Source organism: Procambarus clarkii, chromosome 43 (genome assembly GCF_040958095.1).
Source record: "Procambarus clarkii isolate CNS0578487 chromosome 43, FALCON_Pclarkii_2.0, whole genome shotgun sequence".
Classification (NCBI taxonomy): Eukaryota; Metazoa; Arthropoda; class Malacostraca; order Decapoda; family Cambaridae; genus Procambarus; species Procambarus clarkii.
In genome coordinates this window covers 879,091-890,425 of record NC_091192.1, presented here as the reverse complement: position 1 = coordinate 890,425, position 11,335 = coordinate 879,091, and the positions used below count along the sequence as shown (strand labels likewise).

Genomic DNA, 11,335 nt, shown 5'->3' with positions numbered 1-11,335 from the left:
TTCAATTAAAAAAGTAATGATTGCTATATTAAGCAAATTTCCAGGCACTTAACTGAAGGAAAAAAGCTGAAGTGGTCAACGTACTTATTGATATACAGAATGGCAGGAGGTTTCTCAGCAAAGATTAAAGACAGACAGTAGGAAATGAGCACATAGCTCTGAATACACAAAAAGTGAAGCCCATTCCTCACAATATGTACACACTATATTTTTATCCTGAACTCCGTTCCATATTAACATATTATTGCAGGTTAAACAAGTATACATTAGGAAGGAAAATGTTTGGTAAGGAAACATTAAGTAAAGATATTAATTTAAATCACTGTGTCGAGGGACAGGAAATAGAGATTTCCACTACTAAGGTCGAACTATTGACACCTCCAGGATGGAACCCCATAACACGCTGACTAACTTGTACCCAGTTACTGCTAGGTGAACAGAGGCGTTAGGTGATAGGAAACGCGCCCAACCATTTCTGCCGTCCCGAGATTTGAATCCTGAATTCCCGATTGTGATTCGAGAACAAACCCGGGTAAGTATGCATTTGGTAGGTGGGTACTGGAGATGACTGTAATACGCTATTATAATAATCACTGATGGCAACTTGTGGCTCATCTCACTTCCTCCTCCTCGAGCTGCAACCAAACCTTGCCACGAAAATTCATTACGTTCAGTGAAATTTCCTCAAAATCGCAAAATTTTAAGGATTAAACATGTAATTGATAAACAGGAAAAAGAGAGCTTTGTAAACGTAGTTATAACAGAAGCACAGTAAATCCACTATTTATGACGCCATTTATTACTGTCAGCATTAGGCTTGTAATAAAATTAGACGATGATTAATACCAATAAGTTAGAACGTTGTTGGATTAATTCAACTAAAGCTTTGAACTCTAGATATCATAATTATAACTCAAATATGCATAAAATAAACTACAGATTCTTTCCTGGAGGATCTTAGACGTGACCGTTGTTAGCAACGACTCCCTTGATATCCTTAAAAAACTAGTCCGTTTCAACACGAATTACAAATCAGCGTTTTTCATTAACAATATTGCACTGGAAGCATATTCAATTATTATAGATGAAGGGCACATGTAACAAAGTGACCTTGCTGAAGATGGTGTTCTGAAGCACAGTGTATGGAGGAGCGCGGAGGAATACAGGTGATGGGTCCCGCCAGAGGAGCGGCGGCGGCGGCGTTGAGGACAACTTGGCCGGGACGTCTCTCGTGATATAACACCTTAAGGCACGTTACGTGTGGACAACACTCATTTATTATCTGCTTGGTGTATGTGCTGTGGGTTGACCTCGGCGGTGGTGGCCATGATTCCTGCCACTGGATGGACGCGTACGTATATAGATATAATAACTTGACAACTGTCTTATTTCCTTGTAAACACCGACTACTGCCCTAGTTTATAGATAGCACTCATGCTATCTTGGTGTTGTGAGCTGTGCAGATGTGTGTGTGTGTGTGTACTTATGCTCACTCACTCACGCACGTAATGTGAGAGAGGATGGCAAACATCACAGCAAGTTGATACTTTATTACTCCTCGCCTCTTGTAGGTGAACATGTTACGTTACTCGGCACATTACTCCTGGTTGGTGGCACACTACCACTTGCCTAAATGTAGCCTAACCTGTTTAGTTAGTACTTACAGTAGCGATGAGGACCATAGCATATATATGACGTCATGGACAAGTATAAAGTAGACATCGTTATTATTGAATTTGGACAAACCGGAAAAAGATTCGGTATTTGTTGAAAAGACAATCTTACCTAACCTTCCTAGGCCCAATACACGAAATCTGAGGTCTAATATTGTCTATACGTGTGCTATACTAGGCCTTTGAATATTTAAGTTTATTTTAGATTTGTCTAAGACATTAATTTTGACGGGATGTTTAAAGACTGCAGAGTACTTTTAGAGTCGCAGAATATCACTCCACCCCATCGAGTTTAAGGTAGTACTCGGTGGCTAGATAAATACCCAATAGCTCAGTGTTGTGCAGCCCAGTCGTTCAATCTGTGTGCACTAGACATGATCATTTGATTCCCTTTATATATTGCACATGCACAACCTGCTCTACCTGTGCCAAACTGAACAGACCCATCACTAAAAACAGGAGTCGGTTGATTTGAGATACACAATAGGGTGTGATGTAATTATTTGCATCTATAATGTATTAGAACATTAACTGCTCTCCATTAAATATCTTAAGGCATGTCCCCAGAACTTCTGAAACATCTGGAAATATAGTAACACAAGTTGCCCGATATTCAAATATTAGGAAATTGTAGAAGAAATTACCATATAACATTATACTTAATGGAGCCTAATGGTTTTCTGACTTAGGCTTACTCAATAGGTGTGATCAATGTACTGAAATTGAGAATAATAAGCATATATTTTATTTCTGTAAGCAGAAAGTTGTTCTTGTAAACTGGATTAGAGACACTCTTAAAGCTTTATGTGGACCAAGTATTAGAGTGGAGTTAATGAGTTTTTTAATGTTTCATATTGACATAAAATGCAAGAAAATTAAGAATACAATAATTGTTACTTTCTGATTACATTTTTTGGTGTGTGGATAGGCAAGCAGGAGGGTTACTGTGTGTGGATAGGCAGGCAGGAGGGGTTACTGTGTGTGGATAGGCAGGCAGGAAGGTTACTGTGTGTGGATAGGCAGGCAGGAGGGTTACTGTTTGTGGATAGGCAGGCAGGAGGGTTACTGTGTGTGGATAGGCAGGCAGGAGGGTTACTGTGTGTGGATAGGCAGGCAGGAGGGGTACTGTGTGTGGATAGGCAGGCAGGAAGGTTACTGTGTGTGGATAGGCAGGCAGGAGGGTTACTGTTTGTGGATAGGCAGGCAGGAGGGTTACTGTGTGTGGATAGGCAGGCAAGAAGGTTACTGTGTGTAGATAGACAGGCAGGAGGGTTACTGTGTGTGGATAGGCAGGCAGGAGGGTTACTGTGTGTGGATAGGCAGGCAAGAAGGTTACTGTGTGTGGATAGGCAGGCAGGAGGGTTACTGTGTGTGGATAGGCAGGCAGGAGGGTTACTGTGTGTGGATAGGCAGGCAAGAAGGTTACTGTGTGTAGATAGACAGGCAGGAGGGTTACTGTGTGTGGATAGGCAGGCAGGAGGGTTACTGTGTGTGGATAGGCAGGCAGGAAGGTTACTGTGTGTGGATAGGCAGGCAGGAGGGTTACTGTGTGTGGATAGGCAGGCAAGAAGGTTACTGTGTGTGGATAGGCAGGCAGGAGGGTTACTGTGTGTGGATAGGCAGGCAGGAGGGTTACTGTGTGTGGATAGACAGGCAGGAGGGTTACTGTGTGTGGATAGGCAGACAAGAAGGTTACTGTGTGTGGATAGGCAGGCAGGAGGGTTACTGTGTGGGGATAGGCAGGCAGGAGGGTTACTCAGTAGACAAAATATTGAAGTTCTTGCGAGGCAGGATCAGGTATAACATTTGGGGTTTATGGCTCATGCTCGGTGATGATATGGAGAATTTGTTTACTGAGAATTATATAAAATATATATAACTGTAATAATTTGCCCTGTAAAAAATGTAAATATAATCTCCCATACTGTAAATCATTTAAATAAAAATAAGTATAACATTTAGGGGTTTAAAGTTTATGTTCTATGATAATGAAACACTTGTTTACTGAGAATTATACTACTGTATATGTTATGTAGTATTGCCTTGTAAAACTTATGTATATATGATTTATATTGTATTTTATTAAAGATAAAAAAGTAAAAAAGTCTTGATAATTTATACTGTGTTGATAATTACTGGCTGTACTTTCCTTATTTTACTATTTTATTTTTCAGAAAAATGTGAGCATTTGTGGATGATCTTCCCATCTTCCCTTTAGTTGAGTCTTCTACTAGTCAACCGCTAAACCCCTGTAGTGTATCGAGACCTTAGTCTGCAGGTCTAAGCCACTCTGGAAATGTCATTCAGCCATTCTACGGCAAATGTTAATGTTGCTATCCCATACTGGAGAGCTGCACATGTAAATTGTTGTTACAATGAGGTAAGTGTACCTGGGCAATATATATATTTTTTATCTTTAATAACGTACAATATAAATTATATACATAATTTTACAAGGAAATACTAAATTATATATACAGTAGTATAATTCTCAGTAAACAAGTGTTTCATATCACAAAACGTGAACTTTAAACCTCTTTGTTTTTCCTTAAATGATTGAGATTATATTTATATCAATTTACAGGGGAAATTATTACATTTATATATATATATATATGGATGGGGTAACACGTTTGCTCCAGTGCATATACTGTACACTTGTCTTTATGGTTTCTTACTCGCGGTAATTGTGTTTGTCTTCTATGCTTGGTTCATACTATTTCAGTCAAACATATTTAGTGTATCTGCGATTAGTAAGATTCTCAACACGCTATTGAATTATATTGTTAGTTCCTTTGAATTTACAGATATTTGTGGGGCAAAGCCATCTTTGCAGCACTGTGCGTGACTTAGTTTTTTTTTTAATGCATTTCAATATTTCTATCGACAACAGTTGAATAAAAACGTTCGTATTTGTTACTGTTCATAGTCAACGGTTTTTAGTGACTTTAATAGCCTAGTTTTTAAAGTTGATCTAGTGCGTGCAAGTAATGCTTGCTGGGGACCTGTGACGATGATGATGATGGGGGTTCAAAATACAGGTCTCGTGCAACTGATGAGACAGCAGTGGCAACCCGAACTCTTGAATATATGACGTCAATATTAAAAAATTGCAAGAGGTGCATAAATCATGGAATGCTTATGGAATATACATAGCATATACATTGTGCCTCTAAGGTGAAAACGTTAAGGAAATGTAAATTTGTATAATTGAGGTGATATTATTTAGAGGAAATATTTAATGTTGGAACCTAGGCCACGGACAAGGTATATGAAGCGATTAAGGTATTCAGCGACATGTAGACTAGAACAAGATTAGTTTATTTTAAATACAGTACAGAGTCGAGCAGAGTCGCGGGGGGGGGGGGGTGGGGGGAGGGGGGCTGGGTAGGAGGAATGGTGCTCACTGATTCACTCTGCTCATGACCCGAACCCAGACTCTGCCGTTTGTGAGATGAATGACCTATTATGGAACCCAAGTATTAAATGCTTGTTTTAAAGCAAAATAGGGTGCATTAATTTTTAACAGGCAATGGATAACCTTAAATGCATGTGTGGTGTTTGGATAGGATAGCTAAGACTACGGAATTGAACATGTGACGAATGTGGAATGAAGTCAGTAAACAGTTAGAATGAGGGAATAACATAAATGGGATTTCGTCAATGATTGAAAGAATAAGGATGGCAGTGAAGGGAGTTTGTGTAGATGGTAACGAAGTCCAAATATACTTGTGCGCTAGGATGGGTATAGTGCTTGAGCAAGCGAGCAGTAACTCACAAAGTGGTGGGGAATAAAATAACGTGGATTTACTAAAAGATTTGAACGAGTGACATTTTAAATAATTAAGTAGAAGCACCTCACAGGGTCGTATGAAGCGGTGGGAACTGCCGTGGATATTAACTTGGAGTGTTGCGGTGCCGAGGCTACAAATCTGCCAATCCTGAGCACTCCAGGTGCTCTGAGCCGGAACCCAGTTATGATCTCTTGCTACATTATTGAATGTGCAGTCACTAGACCGTTCACGTCTGCTGTATGAGGTACCTGCATTCACTTGATAAACTCTCGTGTTCTCGAGAAAATCGTAATGATGCATCAAAGTTTGCCAGTGTAGACTACTGACCACCTGGCCCTCTATGACTAAACATACAGCCTAGGGTAGCTGCATAAAGGCAGATGTGTACCTATATATGTTAATACAAAAAATAAAAATCAGAGACTGCTTGATGTTGTTTAGTGTGGAGGATTGGTTGAGTAGTTAAGGTGTTAAGGTCTGTTTTGAGTATTTTTAACTTCTTAATCTATATCGCTTTATTTTATCAGGGTTGATAAATCCCCTATCACCTCTCCTTGAAAAAGAGGTAATAATTGTGTGTATACATACAAATGCCATCTAAACTGCATGAGAAATGCACCTGTCCGTCAGAGGTGAAGGTCATAGCAAAATGTATAATGTGTAAATTTGACAAATATTAGTAAATGAATGGACAAATGTCACTGGCTGCACTTTCTTCAATAACTACCGCATAGTTCCTTTTGTCCTATGTCAGATCCTTGTCTTCGTATCCGTTCCAAGTGCTGTAGTCGCACTGGCTTGGCGCTCTCTTATGGTTACCATTACCATTCTATAACCACTAGAAAGATTAAAATAAAATATGACATTTAAAATTGTAGTTTTGTAAATTTAGAAACTTGTAAACATTTGTAGAAATAATAGTTCTCGACTAGCCTCTGTCGCTTCTTGAACTCGATGAAAATAAACTGTTTTGTTAACCTTAATGCAATGCTGTTTATATTCAACCAATATCATATTTAAGTTTGCTTTTTTCAATTTTCTGCCGGTCTATCTTGCCATCAAATTCTTTTTTCACTGTCCTGTATTGATGCGGTCACGTTTTCTTCCATGACTTGAAAGAAAGATCGCTCCCAAAGTTTTGTTAATTGAAATAAAAATTACTTAAATTATCGTAACCAGGCCAAACGTAATAAGGTGCATTAGCTCTGACAGCAAATAAATTTGGCGCTAAGGTGTATACTGTACATGTATTCTATTCATATTATATCCATACGTAGGTATACTTGTCAAAGTTTCTCCCGCAACATTTCCTCACAAAGTATCCAGTGTAGAGCTGCGATTTGCTTTGTTTTTTACTCAAATTATAAAAGCTTGAATATATATATTTTATTCTCTCCGCAGATGCATGGTGTCGAGATCTTTGTTGGTTAACCGAGAGTTCACTGTAGAATCATATGACTGCTATCCACAGAATGTGTAGAATCATCTACACATAAAAAAACTGACCGACTATCTCTAGTTGCAGGTATAGTTTATCTTGTAGTTTGTTACAGTGTAAACTAAATTATGCATGTTATTTCGTACTTTTTACAATGGTTTTTGATAAATATAATGAAATACATTTAAAGAAAATATTTATTCGACATAATTGCAGTGTGGGATAATAAGTTTTTTTAGTGAATTAGTTAATCAGAAGCAGATATGCAATATAGAGGCAGTACAAAGTCGGGCCGAGGTATTACTGGAGGGCGAGCTTTTCAGCTTAAACCCCCTTTTGCTTAGCTTGAGCCTAAAGAAATGACGCAAACACTTAGGATAAGAGACAGCTCGGGGGTGGGGGGGGGGGGGGACAGAACATGGTGGATGGAGGAAGGGGGATAAAGCCACTACATTCATCTGTACCCCCCTTGGCCAATATGGAAAAACACAAGAACAGGAGGATAATGTAAATTGAAAGTCCTGATGGCCCAAGTTCGTATTTGTGTTCAACTACAACCACGCGTATGTTTAACCAACACTTAAAACAACCTAGTGACTTTGTCTATTACAGTACCTGGCAACTTTTCATATGTTATTTCTGAAGCCCTATTTCCAAACAATTTGTCATTTATTATGCACCCCATACCTATCCCGTGGGCGGTGGAGGAAAGGGTTAGGCATGTAATGAGCTAAAGAATTGAAGCACTAAGCCAAAAATATTTCTAACCTGACCTTAAACAGTGTGCATTGTTTATGCTCTATTTTTTATTGATATATTTAGCACCACATTCACATGGTATACCCTTTCAATCATTTGTATACTTGTCATATACCCCTCTATTTATGCCTTTTAATGTAATGCAAATAGTGAGTGAATTATTCTTTCCATTTGGGAGGTTTCTAATGACTTGCAGGAACTTTTGTCTTTTTTTTCTGTATGCTGTGCAGCTTTCCTTTGTACAAGGGAGTAAGATAAAGCTGAAGAATAACAGCAGTCTTAATGCTATGATAATTATTAATACCAGTATCTTATTTGGCTATTTTTTAACAATTATATATTTATATCTTAGCTTAAAATCCTATTAATCACGACACCCTCAGATCTTTATCCAGCTCGCACTTGGCAATTTCTTAATCATTCAGGTAATATAACTCCTCAGTTCCTAGACTTTGAATTCTTATTTCTGTCATTCAACTGTAATCATTCGTTCATTTTAAGAAACGCGTAGTGTCGCGTTTTTGTTTATTGGATTTATTCATGCCGTATTATAATCTGGGTTATGAAAATTGGCCACTTGATCACCTATTCCATACAGTGATCAACACTTTCATGGTAACTCTGCCCTACCTGTGTTGGGGTATTATTTACAAGGGTTTCCCAGGTGGCCAGAACAGTTTCTTGTTTTGACTTCATACCGGGCAATTTGTGAGTTTTCTTAACGTTGAAAAATCCTCCTATGCATTGTTTAATTTGCCTAGTTTATACTTAAATTGTGAGGAAAATGACCTGTGAGATTTATATTTATTTAGTAATATATATATTGCTATGTAATGTTTATATAGTAATTTATATTTTACGTTAATTTATATTTTTCGATAGTAAACTATGATGATTAAAGTAGCCTGTATGATTTAAAAATTCCCACAAATCGCTTCCTTACACATTATGGGGAATATATATATCACTATAATATTACTGGATGTTAAATTACAACTACAAGATATTAATTAATACTGGTGAAGCCTTTTCTGATAAGGCTTGATCATCAATGGTGTACAGTAGTGGGTTGCCAGCCAGTCACGTACGTGGTCTCCTTCGTTGAGTGGTTCCACATTGATGACTTCACTTCCCAATTTACCTGCCAACGAGATTGCACAGTAATATTTGATGCACATAAATAATTTTGTTAACAGGTATATTATAATATTCTGAAATAAGGGGATGAAAGTATTGCTCACCATGGTGTTTTGTTTATATACGGCATTACCATAGGAGTAAATTACACAATGAAATAAGAGCTCTGTAGATCTAGTATACTGTAAAGATATGCCATGTCTGGATACGACGGTGTCGGTTTGTGCTGTCTAACTCTTTGGTAATAACTTGTATGGTACAATAAAGTGATGACATCACTAGTCTGAACTGTCCAGGGTTAAAATGGCTACTGGCTGGTCCTCCTCCCACTACCCGCATCCCGTGTTCTCCAGATGTGTTTTATCAAGTGGATAGAGGGCCCACATTTACTCTGGTATTGATAATAAAGTTGGTTCAAGGGAAATGTTATTATGATTACAGTTTAGAGACTGATGTATTTAGAATAATTCCCAATATTGTAGCTGGTGAATTTAATAGCGACGTGGCAATGATATCCCCGTTTTCCTCTACGGAAAATTCCACTGTGCCTTATTTTCTGAGTGATAAAAACACTATTTCTAGGGTTTAATTTATTACAAAACGGCAATATTATCTGCATATTGTATTAAAAGTTAGTAAATGTGTCGGTTTTTCTGACACATTAGTTGCCTATAATGTAAGCATAATTAGGCTTGGGTGCCCTAGGTATTTCTGGCCAGATATACCTTAATTTCATTGTCACTTCTGGTGGTCTATGACACCAGAAGTGATCTTATTAGATTTACTATCTTAATATAGTTACCTATATTCAAATTATTTTTGTATTTGGCTCGACTTTGATTACCTGTTTGACAATGCATATTAAATGTTTGACATTACAGCCACTACTAGCGCACATTTCACAATCCCCAAGAATTTTCAGTTGGCATAGAATATTTGCTTTAACCTTGCATTATTTAGTCTTCGATAACCCTTCATTTCCAACTCCCCTTCTGGCAGAATGCAACATGTGGGTGCTACTTCTCTCTTGCTCTTAATTCATTGGCTGCCCAATACTTTTAAATTAGTTAAGCGTTTCTAGTTTGATTTTAACAGCATTAAGACAGAGCTTGATCTCGTTACCAGACAACATTTTCCATACCGTAAACATTGTCTTGGTTTCCTACACTTTGATAGACCATCCTCATAAACAAAGACCGATGTCCATTCCATGCTCCCGCCAAATCCGCTGTTTATGACTGAAAAACGGCTTACTCACAACTGATGAGGTTCGAACACTTCTCAGACAAGTGTTTCGCTGAATTTAGTTGGAACCACAACGGTGTAAAGACTTCACCCACGTATTACAAATACAAACGACAACAGAACCTAAACACAACCTAACCAATGTCTAAATATGCACTGTATGGTAATGTTAACATTTGTAAATGCGTTTTGGGGTCGACCGTTGGTTGGAATGGACTTGGTCTGAGGACGGGTTGCTATAAATGCTTCATCCACGTACTTCAAATACAAATAATAGCCAACAGAACCTAAACACCTAACTATACATAGAATTTGTATGCATAATATTAATTTATGTGAGAACAAAGCAGTTTTAAATACTGTTCCAATTGGTGGCTTCGTGTGGGGAGGACAGCCGCTGCTCTATACAGCGTAGGGTGAGGACGGGTTGGCTTATGGTGACCAAACCACACACCAGGCAATGGATAAACGACGCTTCGTTCCGTCCTGGACCATTGTAAAGTCCTGCCTACTTATTGCAAGGTGAACAGAACACCAGGTGAAAGAAAACGGTGCTTAAACATCTTTGTTCTGTCACGGGAATCGAACCCGGGCCCTTTCGGCTGTGACCTGATTGCGCTGACCACTGACAGCTTGGCCAGTTATGAATTATAGTTTAAATGTTTATAGAAATTTACCGAAAATCGGTTTCTTCAAATGTAAAATTCTTGTTAGGACTTTGTTGCTTTGTATTTCTGGCGATTGATCGTGACAATATCAGCCTCGCCTAATTTTTTTTCAGTAGGTAATCATTTCGAGTAATCACTGAAGGGGTTTTCTTGACAAGTGATCATACAGTAAATGGCAGACCTGCCTCAAATTACCCTATAAAATTATATTATTAAAACTACAAGTTAAGTTTAATTTTTAACTTTATTTTTCATAGTTAACACTATATATTATAAACTTGTGTATAGACGGAACCCGTTTAGGAAATTAAAAATATTACATTTTTCCAGACGTGCAGGGAAGGCTGCAAGCTGACATTTGTTGGGATATTTGGGTAAAGTGAGCAGTAGTAATGTGAACTACACACGTCCGGCAGTAATTACAACAACGGTCTAGTAGCAACGAAGACTCCAGTGACTACATTTAAACAAATTATTTTTATCGATAAGAAACGAGTGATTTATTAAGGATCGTCGACGATTAATAGGTTAGTGAATTTTCTGGTTTTATCCACTGTATTTCTTGCTATTTCTTCATTTCATATTTTATATGGTACAGGAACATAACAAATAATGTTGGAT

General features: G+C 38.0%; 1 long non-coding RNA gene across 1 annotated transcript in view; it reads left to right on the top strand.

Annotated features, from left to right (window-relative positions):
- The first annotated feature begins 1,163 nt into the window (after positions 1–1,163).
- LOC138349968 (uncharacterized) overlaps positions 1,164–11,335 on the top strand; it is an 80,462-nt gene continuing 70,290 nt past the window's right edge. Inside the window, exons 1-4 of the long non-coding RNA XR_011221940.1 lie at positions 1,164–1,351; positions 3,848–4,053; positions 6,869–6,992; positions 11,045–11,241. This is a non-coding gene — a long non-coding RNA (uncharacterized lncRNA). The remainder of the gene's footprint in view (positions 1,352–3,847; positions 4,054–6,868; positions 6,993–11,044; positions 11,242–11,335) is intronic.